Below are 18,475 nucleotides of genomic sequence, written 5' to 3'. Positions count from 1 at the left end.
ATATGTTACAATACATTTACGTCATGATATCTTTACTGAGGGAGGCATACCCATGCTCAACACATGTGCTAACATTACATGTACAATAACCAAAATACATGCCCATGGATGACCGATGGTGGACCCATGACTGGATTATTATCTGTATGATCATAGTCATCATACATTATTATCTTGTATTACTCCTAAAAATTGTAGCCCGGATAGATGAAACTAGATCTGGTCTCTTCTAGCTCATTCACATGAACAACCAATGTACAAGTCTAACCACGTGAATTGATGAGTTGAAGTCAAACATGGTAGACACCATATGGTTACCAACCAATGATGTAATTCGTTAACAGATGTGAGAGAAACCACCGATGATTTTTATGGCTCTGAAGGTACTTTAGAACAATCCCTTTGGTGTGAATGAATGAGTTGATGCCGAACACCACACAAATCTTTTTGTCTAAGGCCAATGATGTAAACATGTCGCCGATAGCAAGGAAAGTTTCCACTGATGTATGCAAGCACCAAGGTACCAAAGGGGTGTTTCTAAGTCAACTTCCTGGATAATGAGCTGGTGTCAATAAGAAGCAACCTGTTGCAAGAGGGCCTTGACTTATCCCTCATGAAAAACACGAAACGGGTATGATGATTTGAGACAAAATGATCAGAATAAGGTTGATACATAACTATATCAAGAAAGGTGGACATATACTGAAGGCTTAAGAGTATTGTAGTAGGTATCGACTGAATGACTTCTCTTGGACACAACAGTGACACTGAATTGGAGTTGGCAACATTGACCCAAAACCAAAATGGAGGCTTTTGAAAAGGTATGATAAGCCAAAATAAAAGCCAATTTCCCAACCCAATAGCCACAGATATGAAGTGGAAAGTGTCATGTTCAAGAGAGAATCGTTGCCATTAACAAATGGAGTGTCCCATTTTCCCAATTTCCCCAACCATTACTAGTCAGTACCTCTTTATTTTTGACAAGCTTGAGGGGGATAAAGTATTCTTGATTTGTAAGTTCATCCTTCGAATGAATCCCTCTGAGTATATTTAACGAACCCAGAGAAGGAGTGGTTCAGTCCCATCATGATCGATGAGTCCATCGTTGTTTGATGTTTTTACGAGTCTAGCGAAGATGAAAACTCAACATGTTTTTCATGTTAAGAGAGTTTGACAAAGAGGTGAAAAAATAAAACTCAAAAGGTTCATTTTCGTAGATCATAGTCTCTTGAGTTCAAAAAAGCATAAAGAAATACTCAAGAGAACCTCTTCATAATGTTCGACTAAGGTATTCCTTTTTCATAATAGTCTATCTCAATCCGGAAAAGGGTTAAACTTATTCTAAGTAGACGCCTTTTCATCTAGTTTTATGAGTTATGTTATCACTCTTCTAAATTTTCAAAAGTCGAAACAAAGGGTCATTAGTATGGCCTCACAAATCAAATTTTGGTTAAAGCATGTCTAGTGGAGAAATGTTGAAGTTGGGCACATAGGTGGAAGAATAGAAAATGTAATAAGATACCCATTAGTCTCTTGATCGAGTAGCAAAGAAGGTAGGAAAGCAGCTTTACATGGGCCTAACAATTGGTTAAAGGTCGCACAATGTTTTGGCTAATCATTGTTCATCTCCAATCAACAGCACTCCTGGATTAGACTAGAGGGTTGAACTTGCACGGAAGATAGCCCACATTAACCCTAGAGTTGAAAAGTCAGATCATCATCTGATGTCTTAGACCTATCACGGGGGGTGAGTGTGGGACTTTCCCATCCACTGGCCAAACTGCCGAAGTATGGTGGGAACCACACACCAGGTGGTCCAACCAACTAGTGATTTTCATCAAGCGAGCACAATATTTACAGTAAGAGGTAATTCGGTGGCCCTAATCCCATCCACCTATCTCCCTCCCCTAACCAATCTGGTTGTGCCACATGTCTCCCATGTTCTGACATCATCCTACTATTACCGGGAAAAGTGTCTATTTAGAACTGCTCTATCCCACTAAGGTGTGATAGCTGCCTTAGAAACAAACAGAGAAAACTACTTTTGTATCTTCTTTATGAACTATAAACAAAGAGAAATAGGAAGAACCAACCTGTGTCTTGCGCTAGTCCTTTGATCCAATCTCTCTCCTCTTTGACAGCTTCCAGCTACCTACTCCCTTACTTGCCCAGCTTCACCAAGTACCTGTAAGATCACAGAAGAAGGAAACTATACAAAGGCATGGATTTATATTCATAAATAACTTAGGATCAGATTTAAGTTAACCATACAAATGTAACAAGCATCAATGATACAAAAGCATGGAGAAGAAACTCAAATAGTTTTTATTGATATACAAGAAGATCTAGGAGGAGTTAAAACCGATGATTCCTGACCCAGCATCAAACTCCCAGCAAAGAAGCCCATCTTCACCTCCAACAAAGCATAAATCACCCAATACTCTGATCTCTGTCTCAAAACCAACAACAATTCCTTACAATGTGCAAAATTCCAGCCTTTGGATCTCTGGGAGGAGGGATCCATATATAGATGTATGCAAGGAGGATGAGTCAGCTTGTGATTTGATTAGTGGCTTCTCTCTGTCAGTTCTTGCTTCCACTTGGAGACTGAAAGCCTCTTACTCATCCTTAGTCGAATTCAGTGAGGCAAGTGTCATAGGAGAAGATTCTGGAAGCTTCCATTGTCTCTCCACCTCGCGGAATGACACTGCCATTTGTCATTTCCCGCTCAACGCACCCTGGTAGTGCATTTAGGTACATTGCAATGCACCTAGCCAGTGGATTTAGGTGCTATGCAACGCACTTGGCTAGTGGAGCAGCTGAAATGATCCTGTTTTGACTTATTCTGAGCAGTTTCTGGTGGAGAACTTCTGGGAGAAGTTGTAATTTGTTGACCTTGTTCCTTTAGGGGTTAGAACAACACTTTTAGGGACTTAGGAGCCCTTGGTTTACGGACATTTCATGCTTATAGCTGTAAGGCACAAAAATGTCTATAACACCTACCATTTCCCTTCCTGCTATAAAGTGACCTATTCCTACCTCATTTTCCTGAAAGTCACTCTCCATTTATTAGCATAATCCTCCCTATCATTCATCTACACAGGACTCTCATTTGAGCACCTAGACCAGCCAAATACCTTCTCCTGGCGTCATTTTCAGCTACTCCTATAGAAATCATGTAACCTACCATCCACGACCACCTTTAATTTGTGATTTACTCATAAAATCAATAAAATGACACCTGAAAGCCCAAAAACCCATGAATTCAAGTCCTCTTCCGGCATTGAACCCCTCATGAACACCAAGGGCCAAATTTCCAACCCAAATTGTACCTACCACCTCGCTGACCTTTGTTTTGACCTGTTCGGAAATCATGTCAGGGGGGAAGACACCTTCCGAGTAGTTGACTTCGATATATACTACCAAGTCACGCCTTCTATATATAACTCTCCCAAATTCATTTCCTAGCTTACTACAATCATTACATTGATGAGAAAAACTACTTCGTTTCTGTCTCTGGGGACAAAATACTTGAAATAACCCCTGAATTGATCCATAAATCCCTAGTCATCCCCACCTCTTATGGGATGCATCCGCTTAAAGATGTCACCCTAGTCTATCACTATGTTACCCTTCTACCTGATGAACAACAATCCTTCTTGAAAAGGATCCTAGTCCCGGGCGTGCAATCTCTACCTCATCTCGAGAGTTTCCCAGTCACCCTCTTCATTGAGCCCATTCAACCCATCCTATCTATAATTTTGTGTTTATTGAGGGAAGATGATGCCATTATGACCAAAAAAATTGTCATGGGACTTCTACATAAAATTATGTAGCCCAATTGTTTGTTCGACATCCTGACCTACCTATCTACAACCATATGCTTTCAACTACATCACTTTCCCACCACATCTTATTTTCGATATTATTCACTACTTTTCTACTTGTTCATGTACACCCATGTTGATGAGTTCGATTGTTTGGGTCTAAGTGTGATTACTCGCAACAAACAAAGGAATTTCATCTTTGATTGGAATATTGTAGTCAGGAGAAGACCAAACGTTGGTGGTTACTCTCAGTTCATATCAACCTATATGGCCATTGCATATAGGATCATCCATGGTGTCTCTCCACCTAGAATTATTCCAGAACAAAAAGAACTTTTCCAACTTATCAAAGACACTATGGTGGGGGACTAGTATCTTTATGAGAATTATATAAAAATCAGGGTCTATGGGTGTGAGCTCCCTCCTTACCACCTACCTGTGTTCATGCCCATGAGAATTTTTTTCCCTAGAATTCATTAGGCAAAGCCTCAATGTAGACCTACTCCATTTCATTCCTGCAAAGAAAGGATATATGTTTAAATTGGGGAAGCCCGTGGGTCCTTTTGTTGTGAATGCAAGACAAGCCTTCAAGGTAGTTGAGGCCTTACTCGAAAAGATGGAGTTTGACCAGGGAAATATCTGGCATTATGATCCCAAGGTTGTCATTGTCCGAAGGAGAGAAAAGATAAAAGCCTCAAGTTATGTACACGAGCATTGGACCAAAATAGAATTGAAATATAATTTTGAGTCATGGCCTCTGAATACATAAATGGAGATCGAGACTCTAGTGACCACGGACAAAGGGACAAATAGACCATTGACTAAGCTGGGAATACCAAGATGGAGGATGTACATATAAATAAAAAGGAAAGAAGTCAAGACCCTGAAGAAGAAGAAGATTTTGTAACCAAGCTAGTGGAAACAGGGCCAGACCAACCATGTTTTTAAGTGATCTTGGAGGATCCACCTTAAGCTACAACCTCATCCTCTACAGAGGTAATAGTTCTGAGCACTCAGGAGGGTGTTACTACTACTGAGTCAAGCTGACCTGCTGGAAAGGTCATTGAGGAAAGAAACAAGAAAGTTAGGGAGGAGATACAATAGGAAATGGCATCCCAATCAGTACCCTATCACACCAGACTACTGGTTGCTATGGATTTAGAGCAGAATCAAATGAAGTTTTCACTACAACATCCATTGGCACAATATTTTCCTTCAAGTTCTCAGTTCAAAACTTTGGATGTTTCTTTGGATCTAGCAAGTGTTCCCTTACCAGATAAAATAAATTTCCACAAGTAAGTGGGGGAAATGCTATATAATGATCTAAAAAATAATGCAATGACCATCATCAAAGCTAAGAAATTGCTAGAGAAGGTTGCAAACAAGTTAAAAGCAAGAGAGGGTTAACTCCAAAGCCCTACATATACATAACGAGAGATTTAAGGAGATGATCGTAAAAATGGGAGTGAATTTAGAGGATAAGAGGACATTGGAAGCTCTCCTTCATCATTATCAAAAGGAAATATAGGAGTTGAGTCACAAATTGAAGATGTCGAGCAGTGGGAATGTGCAATCTCAAGGGCTTGCTCGGGTTGAGAGAGAAAAAGGAGATGATTGAAAGGAATAACGATAGAGTAGCCCTCAAGTAGCAATTATCTGAAGTGAAAACAAAAATAAACTCTCATGTATGTGCAGTGGTTGTGTTTGAAGATCCTCAAAACCCCACTAAAAAACTCACCAAGACCCTTACTAAGCTACAACTCTTGGAAGGGGAGTTGTAGAAGGTGCAGAGAGATTTGGATGCTACTCATGAAAGTTTATCTCATAAGTAAAAGAAACTGGAGGTTGCTATGATGAATGCCAAACTCATCAATAAAAATTTGTAGGCGGTGAATCAGGAGGTTACTCAACTGAAAGAAAAACTAAAAGGGAATATGTCTTTGTTGCAAGCGATGCATCTAGTCTAGGATGAAATTATCAATGAGATGAGGAACAACTGGGAGCACATAACATTGATGAATGAACAAAAGATCGTGATCAAGGATTACAAAGGCTTCATCAAATCTGCCAAAGAGGAGGGTGAGAAGAACTCTCAGATTGCCAAGAAATTTATTTGGTTTGTTAATGAAAGGTCGATCAATGAGTTGAGGCCTATCGACATGGTGGATATAGTCAGCGTTGTTATGGAGATATCCAAAGTGATCCTAAAGGAGGAGGCTAGAGTCAAAGTTGAGGAATGCCTCGAAATAGTGTCAAAAGATGTGGTCACCTTCAATGACGAGTTCGAAAGGGTTGTCCTAGTAGGATTACCCAACTGTAGGAATATTCATGGGGAGTTGATCCCTTAGGACCAGTATAACCAGAGACTTGTCAAAGCCAAAATCAAGGTAGGTTTGTCTTCTGAGAAAATTGTTACCCTCAAAGGGAAAACTATGGTAAATTATCTGAAGAAATAATTTCAACTGTTGGGAATGGTGAGGAACCTATTTCATCACAGGCTAAGTTATGTTGGCTTCACCAATCTTGTGGTCAAACACCAATGTTTCTTCTCAGCTCCTTTTCCACCTCCATCACTATGGAAACAATGTGAGCAATTTGTTAATCTACCTATTTCTCAAATCACTGAACCATCGACACAACCGACGCCACCAACCTACCATACTTGAAGATATTTATGATTATGTCGATTATGACATTTTACTTGCATCTCTTATGTAAATATTTTGTTCTATTCAGTTTGTTAGTATTCGGTTAGTACAGATGTGCCACAAAGCATGCTAAATTTTTTTACATGATTAGTTACCATGATGAAATCAAGAAAAAATATTTTTGTAACGGGCTCTCTCTTTGAGACTCGATAAGAACAATTTTACTAGACTACACAAGGATTCAGAATTTTGGGAGTCACTTCTTGTTTTCAAAAGAAAAACGCCATGGATCTTGATGAACGTATGCTTCTAATGAGCACCAATATTGCAGCAAGGATGCTGCAACTCCTGGGATACCAACTTTACTTTATCAACCCACGGTTCGTACAAACTTGGAGGTGACAGTGATGTATACACAAGTAAAAGTGATGGCTCTACCTGTTGTCACTATTCAACTGGTGAGAGACCACTAGGGTTCCAATACAGACTTCTAAGGAGTCAGAAGAATCTTGATTCTTTGATGGAAGAAATTTAAATCTACTCTAAGAGATAGTTACTCTACTGCAATAATGGAGAAGGTCGACATGTAATGCTAAATCACACCATTTCCTAATTAACCACTAAGAAACTATGCTTGGCAGAAATGCTAAATCAACATGAAACAAATGCTACTATCTAAGTTATAGAAGTAAGAAGCATCAAACATCACTAATGTGCAAGTAAAGAGACTGAACTAAATCTGTTTTTGCTTTTTTGTCTTTTTATGCAAAATCAAGTATGCAAACTAATTGCTTCTGTTGATGTGGCAGGTGAATTAAGGATGTTTGAGGATGGCTGGAAGGGTTATGAGATGGTTGGATGGTGTGGAGGACCCCTGGGAGGATTTTGGTGACTTCCTAGAGGTTTTCCATCAATTCGGCCTCAAAACAGGCCATTTCAGGAAAACCTACAGGATGTACTAGAAACCTACAGGATCCCCTGTAAACCTACAGGATATAGCCGAGAGAAAAATGTGAGGTGTTGGAGGTGATGGAAGGCCTAGGAAAGGTGTGTGATGGGTGGAATGGAGTGGGAGAAGGTATAGGATCACTCATAAGTCAACATCAAAGATAGTAGATGGTTGGATTTGCTCAATGTGCTTGGAAGAATTTTTATGAAAAATGATGAAAAACTAGTGAAGGTGATGGTGAAAACAAGGGATGGCTAAGGTGGATGGAGTGGAAGGTGGCTGCTGGCTATGAAGTCTTAGTCTCCTCCTAAATCACCTACTCTACATAAAACATGTATATCTTCCAAAAAGCTATGCAAACAAGAAACCTTTTCATAAACTAGAAAAGAAGAATTAATGAATTAACTGCCTACACTATGCATGAGGAAAGTTGTTGAAAGGAATGAAAACATGGATGAGATCTACTGCAAAAATGGAGATGAAAACATGACAATGGAAATCTACCTTGCAAAACTAACCAAATACTAATTTAAAGACAACAAACTCCAAAGCTCATAAAAGAACTAGAAATCTATGTTTTTGGGGCTGCTTAAGGGTCCCTTCCTCAAGTCATGATCCTAGAGGGAGGAAGTGAGGCTGAGACACCTGCTGACAACCTTATGGTGATCCTTTTTTCCCTACTAACCTACTACTGAAGTAAGGCACAAATGGAAGCAAACTAATAAACAACCAATCTAATCTACACTACTTGTAATGGAAATGCATCTAAAAAGCAAATTAACAATGAAGCTATGAAACTACACTAAACATACATATACAAGAAAGAGGAGCCTTGGCTACTAGGGTTGGGCCCTAACCCAAGAGCTTCAACCCTTTGAGTTAACTCAGTGCTGGCTCAAAACAAAACTCATTCTTATTACCAAAACAACAAATTACATCAATAGAACTTTCACAAGTATTGCAGCTCAAAAATAGCTTAGAGTTTTACAATAAAAATCTAAATCCTATTAAGGTCCTAGGCCTCTCTACTTATACAACTAAAGTCCCCAACGACTTCCTTAAAATTAGGGAGGCTCAGCTCCCCAACTTGAGATAAATTGGTTCTTTGTCTCTCACTTGCTCAGCTGCCTTCTAATCCTCGTGATTTGGTTGTTTGCACTTCGAGCTGATTTGATGAATGGAGGAATATTCAAATGGAGGAGTAGTAAATGAGGAGGATTTACCTCCTACAATCCCTCTACCTTGTCCCATGTGAGTTTTGACCTTAGTCTTTGCCAAAATTCCTTTATTTTCTGTAGAAATTTTGAATAATAAAACTTATTCACAGAGATTATCCTGATTATACACTATTGCAGAATACATGCACAATACATAATCTCCTCTATGTTGATCATCAATTTAGCAGCATTAAAAATCATGAAACATCAATCGCATGCACACATTAACACAGTATGTAACCCGGGGAAAGCACACAGGTGAAAACCCCACACTATCTGTATATTAATGATTGAGAACATGTAACATTACATAGTACGATACCTCTCAAGTATCTCAGTACTATCTCCACCTATTACACACAATACAGCTCAGATATGATCTCCAAATCTCCCCCGCTGCTTGCCTGCCTCCACTGCACAATCCTACAAGAGAATGAATGATGAATGGCTGATCCAAACTCCTATTTATTGTTGGCATTTTGGCACAGGTGTGGCCCTATGGTACAGGTGTTATCCTTGATGGCAACTCACTTTGGTGTCAGATCTCAGTCTAGGCGCTCAGAATGAAGGAAATCTTGTACACGCAGGTTCACCTTGCCGAAGACGCGTATACACGCGGGTTATACGTTCAGAAGTCGCGTATGCGTATACACGCACTTTTATGCAGAGAAAAGCGCGTACATGGTGGGAAACTTATTTTTGGTCCATGGTTGTTAGTTCTTGGAATTTGAACCTATGGTTTTGGAGCATGGTATCTCGTCAGAAGTGTTGACCCCAGGTTTTGGGCCCTTGGTATTGGTTTATTATGGTTTTGGACTGTGGTATTGTGGAAGGCCTAAAACTATAAAAGAGGAAGGAGATCATGTGACAAGGGATCATCTGAATTATTATTGAATATCTGATAAAGTGCGAGATCTGGAATATTGGTGATTAGTGTTGTGGAGCAGATCTAGATCAGAAGGAGGAACCTTAGCACAAAGAAGGATAAGTTCTATTGATGGGTCATAATCTCTTGGCTTGAATGATAATATCTTTGCATGATTTTGATCTGTTATATATGGCGCATGCATGATCTATAAATCTAATAATTTGGGTTAATCAGTGCCTGAATATTTGAAAGAGTGAATTATCTTTTGTAGATCTGTACGCAGGTTCAGTTCAGCTAAGGCGCGTATATACGCAGGTTCAGTGAAGGAAAGCAGCGTATATGCAGGTTGTTCCATATTCAGAAGCGTATACACGCAGGTTTCAGGCTGCTAAAGTAGCGTATATATTTTGAGTTGTGATCTGCTGCTTCTGTTTATTGTTGTAGTGTTCTGGGTTCAGATTTGGTATTTGGTTACTGTTACTGTGTTCTGGGTACAGCAGTCAGAGAAGGGTTTATTTGATTCAGCTTTGATTGGTGAAAAGAAGTTTGGTTGACTCTTGATGTTTGATTGATGTTACTTGTGGATCCAGTCTGAAAATTAATGAAACGTGGTCCCTGAAAGAAAGAGAAGGTTGTAGCCTTCTGTAGGCCAGCACCTACGTACTAGTATCTTGGCTAGTGCAAGAGCAAAGGGGGTTGTAGCTCCCTTCCAGGAGAAGCTGGAAAATGAGAGAGGGTTGTAGCTCTCTGCAGGTTGCAGCCTGCATACTGGTAAAGGATTGCACCAGTACATTGTAAAAAGAAGTTTCTAATTAAAGAGAAGATAGAGACGAATTGCAGCAGTATTATTTCCAACATTTACCTTGTGAAAATCACTCACACTAGAAATCACGTGAGCACAGGCTATTCTACTAGGAATATATTGGTCAATTATCATAGGCATACTCAATACATTGCTTGTGCAAGATCTCATGCACAACTATAGTCATAACTTATAGCAATCTCAACCTCTAACACCTGTCTCCACTGAACTGTACATGCACTGAGTTAACTGATGTATTCTTCAGTTGCATTATGAGTTAATAATTAGTGAATTAATTAATAACTAATTCACACAACTCATCACTTAGTCTATTGGCCATTTAGACTAAATACAACTAGTTCAACTAAGTCAAACTGAACACAACTTCACTAACTGCTCATCCAACTCCACAGAACTCAACCACATGAGTTCTAACTGATGTCCTGCATGCAATAGCTCAACTGACTCATAAAGAAAGTGTATTTCCTTCTGACAGCTGCATGTGCCACATCTATAGCTCAAACTAAAGTTCTCCAAGAAGAAAAGATAAAGTTTATAGTCTAAATATTATTATGAGACAATAATATTTGACTTTTCTATTTTTGACTAGCAGTCTAAAAATAGACTCTGATCACTCCTGTTGTGATCCAAAAATAGAAGTCCATCTATTTTTTCCCAACATGACCATTCATCCATAAACAACATCCTGCAACTCATATACATGATCCATATGTCTAAAAATAGATATAGTCTAAAAATAGACTTTGCGCCAAAATTTGCATGCGGGCCCACTTAGTGAAGGCGACTCCTTTCCACTAAGCTCCATCATCTTGTTGCATTCTCAACAAGCATTTCTTGTTGCACACTTTTCAACACTCCCTCTCAACAAGAAAGGCTTCCTCTCAAACCCGATCCTGTAACTCTGGAATGTTCTGCATGCAACACATCTGCCCGGTCCACTTTGCTCCAACAACACTTGGAACAAAAACACTCCCAACTGACCACTCTGTTGGGCTAGGAACATGCTCTGATGCTGAAGCTCTACTTGCTACTGACAAGTGCTCCCTCTCTAACATCTGCACTACTGCAACATCTTCATGCATCTCGCACCATTGCACACCTCTCTGTGCCACCTAGCACTGTGCAAAACACTTGTGCCTCTCGCATTGCTACAGCCTACATGCTATGCGTTGTCCTGGGATTCCCTACACTGTTGCTCTCTCTGCCACTCCATCCACATCTGTCTCTACCCAATCAGTTAGTTCCTGCTACTACACATCGAGGCTCCTGTAGCAAGGTCTCATCCAAGAGGTTGGGTACCTCAAGGATCCTGCCCCTCCTCCTTGGGACGATCACTCTATATCGCCCCACCTCCTACCTAGAGGTATGGCTGCATTCGATCCCTCAACCCACCTAGCTCAAAGTTTACCCCTACTGGAGGTCTCTGCATGAGTAGATGTCTCTACTGGATCTCCTCTCAGCTTCCCTTGTTGTGGCTGCTCCACAACCTCCTGAAGCTGCTGCACCAATCGTGGCTCCTCCACAATGTCTGAAACTTCTTCTGGCTCTGCATGTTGAGAGGTAATATACCCTCCCTCTCAACCACCAAGTCTCCATCAGTTGCCTCGCTGCCCAAGGCTTTGCATGCATCTACATGCAATTGATAAAGGTTCCTGACTCGAACCCCTATCTTCCGGGTTTCTCTAGTTGTCTTGCTGCGCAGGAAAGCCTTTCCCTCGCTGAAGACAACATCATATCCCTTGTCTTATAACATTGCCACAGAGATAAGATTCTTCTTCAATCCTGGAACATGCATCACTTCCTTCAATCTGAAGGGTTTACCAGACTCCCTCTCAAAGGAAATGGTACCGGTACCAGTCGCACTGTATCATCATCGCTCATCTCGATGTGCACTCCAAGATATTTCTCCTCCAGATCAGGAAACAAATCTCGATCTCCTGTCATGTGAAAAGACGCACCATTGTCCAAGAACCATACCGATCCCATCACACTTGATACCAAGCATGCGATCAATGAAAAATCAAGCTCAAACTGCGAGGCTAAGGCCTCTCCCACTGCAGATCCAACAGCTTGCTTATTTTTCTTCTTCTGTGAACAATCTGTGGCATCTCCATTCTTAGCTTTGATGTTTCTGAGTTTATCCTTGAGCGCCATTCCACCAGCTCAAAACTCAACCGCTTCTGATCTAAAATTCGTGAGAACAAAGTATTTCTTATACAGAGATCGACTGTACGGGCATTCACCGGATATCTCACCTTCCAAAAGAAGGATGAATCCATAAGCTACCTGGCCCGATTACGGACTCTGCCTAAAGAAATAAAATGTAAACACTTTCTGAATAATAGATCTGATGATCAATCTGCTTTGATATCATGTAGAACTTTTTTCTACAAATAAACCAACTTCGATACCATGTAGAAATTTTGAATAATAAACACTTATTCACAGAGATTATCCTGATTATACACTATTTCAGAATAGATGCACAATAAATAATCTCCTCTACGTTAATCATCAATTTAGCAGCATTAAAAATCATGAAACATCAATCATATGCACACATTAACACAGTATGTAACCCGAGGAAAGCATATAGGTGAAAACCCCACACTATCTGTATATTAATGATTAAGAACATGTAACATTACATAGTACAATACTCCTCTCAAGTATCTCAGTACTATCTCCACCTGTTACACACAATACAACGCAGATCTGATCTCCAAATCTCCCCCATTGCTTGCCTGCCTCCACTGCACAATCCTAAAAGAGAATGAATGATGAATGGCTGATCCAAACTCCTATTTACCTTGTGAAAATCACTCACACTGGAGATCACATGAGCATAGGCTATTCTACTGGGCATATACTGGGCAATTATCATGGGCATACTCAATACATTTCTTGTGCAAGATCTCATGCACAACTATAGTCACAATTGATAGCAATCTCAAACTCTAACACGTGTCTCCACTGAACTGTACATGCACTAAGTTAACTGATGTATTCTTCAGTTGCATTATGAGTTAATAAATAGTGAATTATTTAATAACTAATTCACACAACTCATCACTTAGTCTATTGGCCAGTTAGACTAAATACAACTAGTTCAACTAAGTCAAACTGAACACAACTCCATTAACTGCTCATCCAACTCCACAGAACTCAACCACATGAGTTCTAACTGATGTCCTGCATGCAATAGCTCAACTGACTCATAAATAAATCATATTTCCTTCTGACAGCTGCATGTGCCACATCTGTAGCTCACACTGAAGTGCTCCAAGAGGATAAGATAAAGTTTATAGTCTAAATATTATTATGAGACAATAATATTTGACTTTTCTATTTTTGACTAGCAGTCTAAAAATAGACTCTGATCACTCCTGCTGTGATAAAAAAATAGAAGTCCATCTATTTTTTCTGAACATGACCATTCATCCATAAACAGCATCCTGCAACTCATAGACATGATCCATATGTCTAAAAATAGACTTTGCGCCAAAATTTGCCGGCGGGCCCACTTAGTGAAGCTGACTCCTTTCCACTAAGCTCCATCATCTTGTTGCATTCTCAACAAGCATTTCTTGTTGCAATCTTTTCAAAATTTTCTCCTTTATTCCCGCATTCAATGCATAGTAGTCCACTAAGCATAATATCCAACTCTAACTCACCTCATAAACAATATAATCAAAAACATGTAATAAGTTACGAGAAAAGTTGGTTTGACTAAGCTAGGGGGTGAATTAAAGTCCATATAATTACCCAATGATGAGGCTCATCATCACCCCCTATTGAAAGTGTTGCACATCCTCTGAGCAACTTAATCAGTATTCATATCATTCATGGCTCTAGTGGCCTCTCTGACATCCCATGCCTCTGCTATGGTATCCTCCTCTTGTTCATAGAAGGTTGCTTTCTTTTCTACCTCCTCCCACTACCTCTTTTCTTCTACTTCCTTTCTCCCGAGTAGTTGTGGACTGAGTTTTAGGCCAATCCAATTGAATTTCAACCTTTGCATAGATTTCTTATACATGGGTGTCCTGTTTAGTGCCTCTCTCAACTTTTGAGGAGAGCGATACTCTCTTAACTTTAAGTTGTATGGCAATGTGTTCCATATCCTCAGGCAAGCATGTATGCTATCATCTCCTAACAACCTAAACATGTCCTCAAAATGTGAAATTTCTTGCTCTTGGGCAGCAAGATATCTAGGTGCAAGCTGAGGATCATTTGCAATCAAATTATGGGTACTGATGAGGGCCATGGGATTTGATTGTTCAACTCTGATCACAAGAGGTTCAGTTTTCTCTCTTGCCAATATCCTTTTCATCTCTATAACCCTTGACTCCTCATGGTTCATCCATGATGCCAAAGCCATCAATTGTAAATATCCTAGCTTGGAATTAGGGTCCCATACATTCATGTCTGTTAGGGCCATGTTGTGCAAATAAAACTCAGCCATCTTGGCCCTATCTTCTAGTGTGCTATGATCACAAAGATCAATGAACTACATGTAGTCTTGAAATGGCATGGTGCCTCTTTGTTCTAGGGTCTTGATCTAGAACTGTGGCCACTATTTTTTGAGGTATAGGGCATAGGATTTAGCTGGAATCCTACAATGGATTTCTTCCAAAGAGAGACTGGCCATACATTCCAATTGATTCTCTCTTTCTTGCAGTTGTCCTCTCAACCATGCATTTTCTGTGTCTAGTTGATTTCTCATTATGGCCTCTCTATCTCTCAAGCCACTTAGCTCTCTTCCCATCTCCTTGAGTTTCTCCTCCATGTGCCCAATGTCTTCCACCCCCTTTGATTTGGTGATCTGCATCCATTGGTGAGTTCTGGCCCTCTCCTTCTCAAGCTCGAAGAACAATGGGATAACAAATTTTTGAGGTATGACCCTGCCTCCTTCAATAAACCTATAGTAGGAGTCCAGGTTAGGTTGGGGGCTAGGTTCTTTTGTCTCTGGGTCCTCTTCTTTAGTTTCTTGTTGCTCCCCTACCTCCCTTTCCAATTTTTGTGCCTCCTGTAGGTTCAGCAGAGTATCCTGTAGGACTGCTTCTACTTCTTGTAGATTCTGTTGTGTATCCTGTAGGATTGCCTTTCACTTGGAGGAGGTTGATCTAGTAATAGACCTTCTCACATAGGTGATATGAGACTTAGGGGAAGGAATTTCTCCTTTTTTGTAGGGGAGTCTTCAATCACAATAGGAATTTTGGTTGATGTTTGGGGTTTCCCCTGTCTTATTCTTATGCTTTTTCTTGTCCTGAAATATAAGGGGGTTTGCCTTTGTCTTTTTGCTTTTTGCTTGATGGGGGTGCTAAGAGAAGTAAGGGTAGTTGCTGTCTCTCTCTTAGTGGGTTCTAGAGACACCCTAGGTGACTCCTCCTTGTTTTTTGTCCCCTATTTTCCATTGCCTTCTTCACCTATGTCCTTCCTATCTTCTTCCTCTTGTAGATCTTCAACATATTTATCAATTTCCTCCTTAACATCCTCCTCTGTTTCTTCACCATCCTCCTCTTTCCCCTCTTCTTCTTCATCTTCCTCATTTTCTTCTGTTTCATCTCCTTCTTCATCCATTTCATCCTCATCTCCTTCTGTTTCTTCCTCTTCCTGCTTTACTTCTTCTTCCTCTGCTTCAGTCATTTCCTCTCCCTCTTCACTGACAGTAGGACTAACATCATATTTGAGAGCTTTGATGTCATCCTCTACTGCCATGTCTCTAAAAAATGACCATGTTATAGGAATTCTAAGGTTTTGGAGGGCATATTCTATAAGGATCCTAATTAACCCATGGTGAGATAACTGTTGGGAATTTCCCTCCTCCACTTTGATGCTTGATTCTACTAGTGATTGCAACAGGAAGTATGGTATGCTAAGCCTTTGGTGAGGTGGTGTTTCTGCTCCAAATCTCAATTCTTCAAGAAGCCTAAAATGATAGCAATAGACCACACTATACCTACCCTCACATGAAATGTATTTGATCAATTTGTAGCTTACCTCATTCCATGGAAATGGCAGACTTTCCCTCACTCCATTTTTGTCCTCAATGTGTTCCTTACCTTCTAAAAAGAATTTCCTTTTGGCAACCTGGCTATCTCCTTTGTCTTCTTTCCTCCATGGAATTCCTAGGGGAAGTGTGATGACTCTACTGATGAGCTTAGGGGTGATTTCTATGGAGAGGCCTCTTATCACAATAGTGGCATGGATTATGGTGAGTGGAATGAAGGAGAGAGCAAATTCTTGGGCCACCTCATCATCATACCCTTTGAATTTTTCAAAAAACCCCATCCAATTATGTCTTGTGAAGATTTCAAGCACTTAGGGGTGTTGTTGGATTCTCACAGTGTTAATGGGCTCCCTCCTATCAAACCCTCCTGTCATATTGTTGGTAAAGTTTGAGGAGATGAGAGGGTTGAGACAATTTTCAAATTCAGAACCAACACTGAAATGACTGTGTGTTTAGTTCCCTTACACAACTGCTAAATTCACTCAAACTTAGAGGATTTTTGGTTCAAATACTTGTAAAGAGGGATGTAATTATAGAGCCTGCCTCTTCATATTGTTTGCAGTGGCCAAATCCTATGTTTTCCCCTCTAAAACTCCTCTCGGCCAATCATGTAGACAATCTCTGTGTATCATGTAGGAATTCCTGTGCATGATCCTGTAGCAATTCCTGTGCAATATGTTGAACCCCAAACTTGCATCTTTCCTATACACCTTTCTAGACTTTTTCCATTTACCTGGACCTCCTAAGCTGTCAACATCATTGCATATTGAGTTAAAAGAGCACATAAAGTGGTTTCCTAACTATGTTTTGTGTCTGCTGTTTGAATTAGATTTTTGCTCATTGAGCTGCAGAATCTTGTCACTTTCCACAGCCTTTTTGTTAAAGTCTATATTGCAGGTGTCTTCAGGAAAATCGAGCCACATGGGCAAGTTGGAAATGACGTGGACATGGACCGAGTCCTATTGGCTCAGTCGAATTCATCAAAGAAGGCTGTGGTCAAAGGTGGTCAAGCGGTGGTCAACATAAGAGTCCTACAGCAACAGGACTCCGTTTTTCAACACGTGAAGACTTGCGTGGCTGTTCCTAGATCTCAGGGGACATATCAACACCTGTGGACTGCTCCATAAGGCAAATCCAACAACCACCCTCAATAGATTTAATCATCACGGCAGCCATGATGCTAGATCCCTAGACGTTGTTGTTCATGTGTCCTCTATCAGCGCAGTTTTTAGGAAATTAGTTATGTAGTCTTCTGTTATAAATAATGTGTTCCCATATGCATAATAGTTAGTCTTGGTAATGTAATTTTGCTGTTAAGAAAGCCCACTGTGCCATGACATTATTTCTTTGTTATGACTGCGTTTTGAATACATGAGAAGACTCTGTTTATAAGCACAATTCATGGTTGATAGCTGTTGCCCGAGGTTGTGCAGAGGGCCCCTGTACACACCGAGGTTTTGTTTCATACTGTTGTACATTTTCACGCTGTGTTTCTTTACGTTCATTATGCCATAATTATTCACTTGTATATATTGCATTTCTTATGGTATTAATGTGTTATTTCTGTCCATAATTTTACATGCTTTATATTGTTGTTAACTAATCAGTGTATTTGTTCCAGATTGCAGTAGGTAGCCCAGGCATTTGCATATAGTTTCCACAATGACTAATGACATGGAATTAGTCTTATCTTTCTACTGATTTATTTTTCTTAGCTTTTAATTTCAGTTCTATTCATTGGCTTTATTAGTGAGATTAGATATTGAATTGCTCATGTCATTATCAGTTACCTCCGAAAGCCATAGCGAGACTAATGGGGAGGGATTGAAGTATGAGTGTGTAGTTTGATATTAGTTTACTTTTCTGCAAATTAGATATTAAATTGCTCATGTCATTATCAGTTACCTCCGAAAGCCATAGCGAGACTAATGGTGAGGGATTGAAGTATGAGTGTGTAATTTGATATTAGTTTATTTTTTTGCAAATTAGATATCAGATTGCTCAAGTTGTTTATGATTACCTCCGAAAGCCATAGCGAGACTAATGGTGAGGGGTCAGAATATGAGTTGATGTAATTTGATTTTAGCTTTACTTTGCTTGCAATTTTTGGATTTCTTTGAGTACAGTTTCTTT

The sequence above is a fragment of the Pinus tabuliformis genome, chromosome 8 (genome assembly GCF_031772625.1).
Source record: "Pinus tabuliformis cultivar Carrire ecotype Pingquan chromosome 8, CPIR1, whole genome shotgun sequence".
Taxonomy (NCBI): domain Eukaryota; kingdom Viridiplantae; phylum Streptophyta; class Pinopsida; order Pinales; family Pinaceae; genus Pinus; species Pinus tabuliformis.
This window is presented reverse-complemented; position numbering follows the sequence as displayed.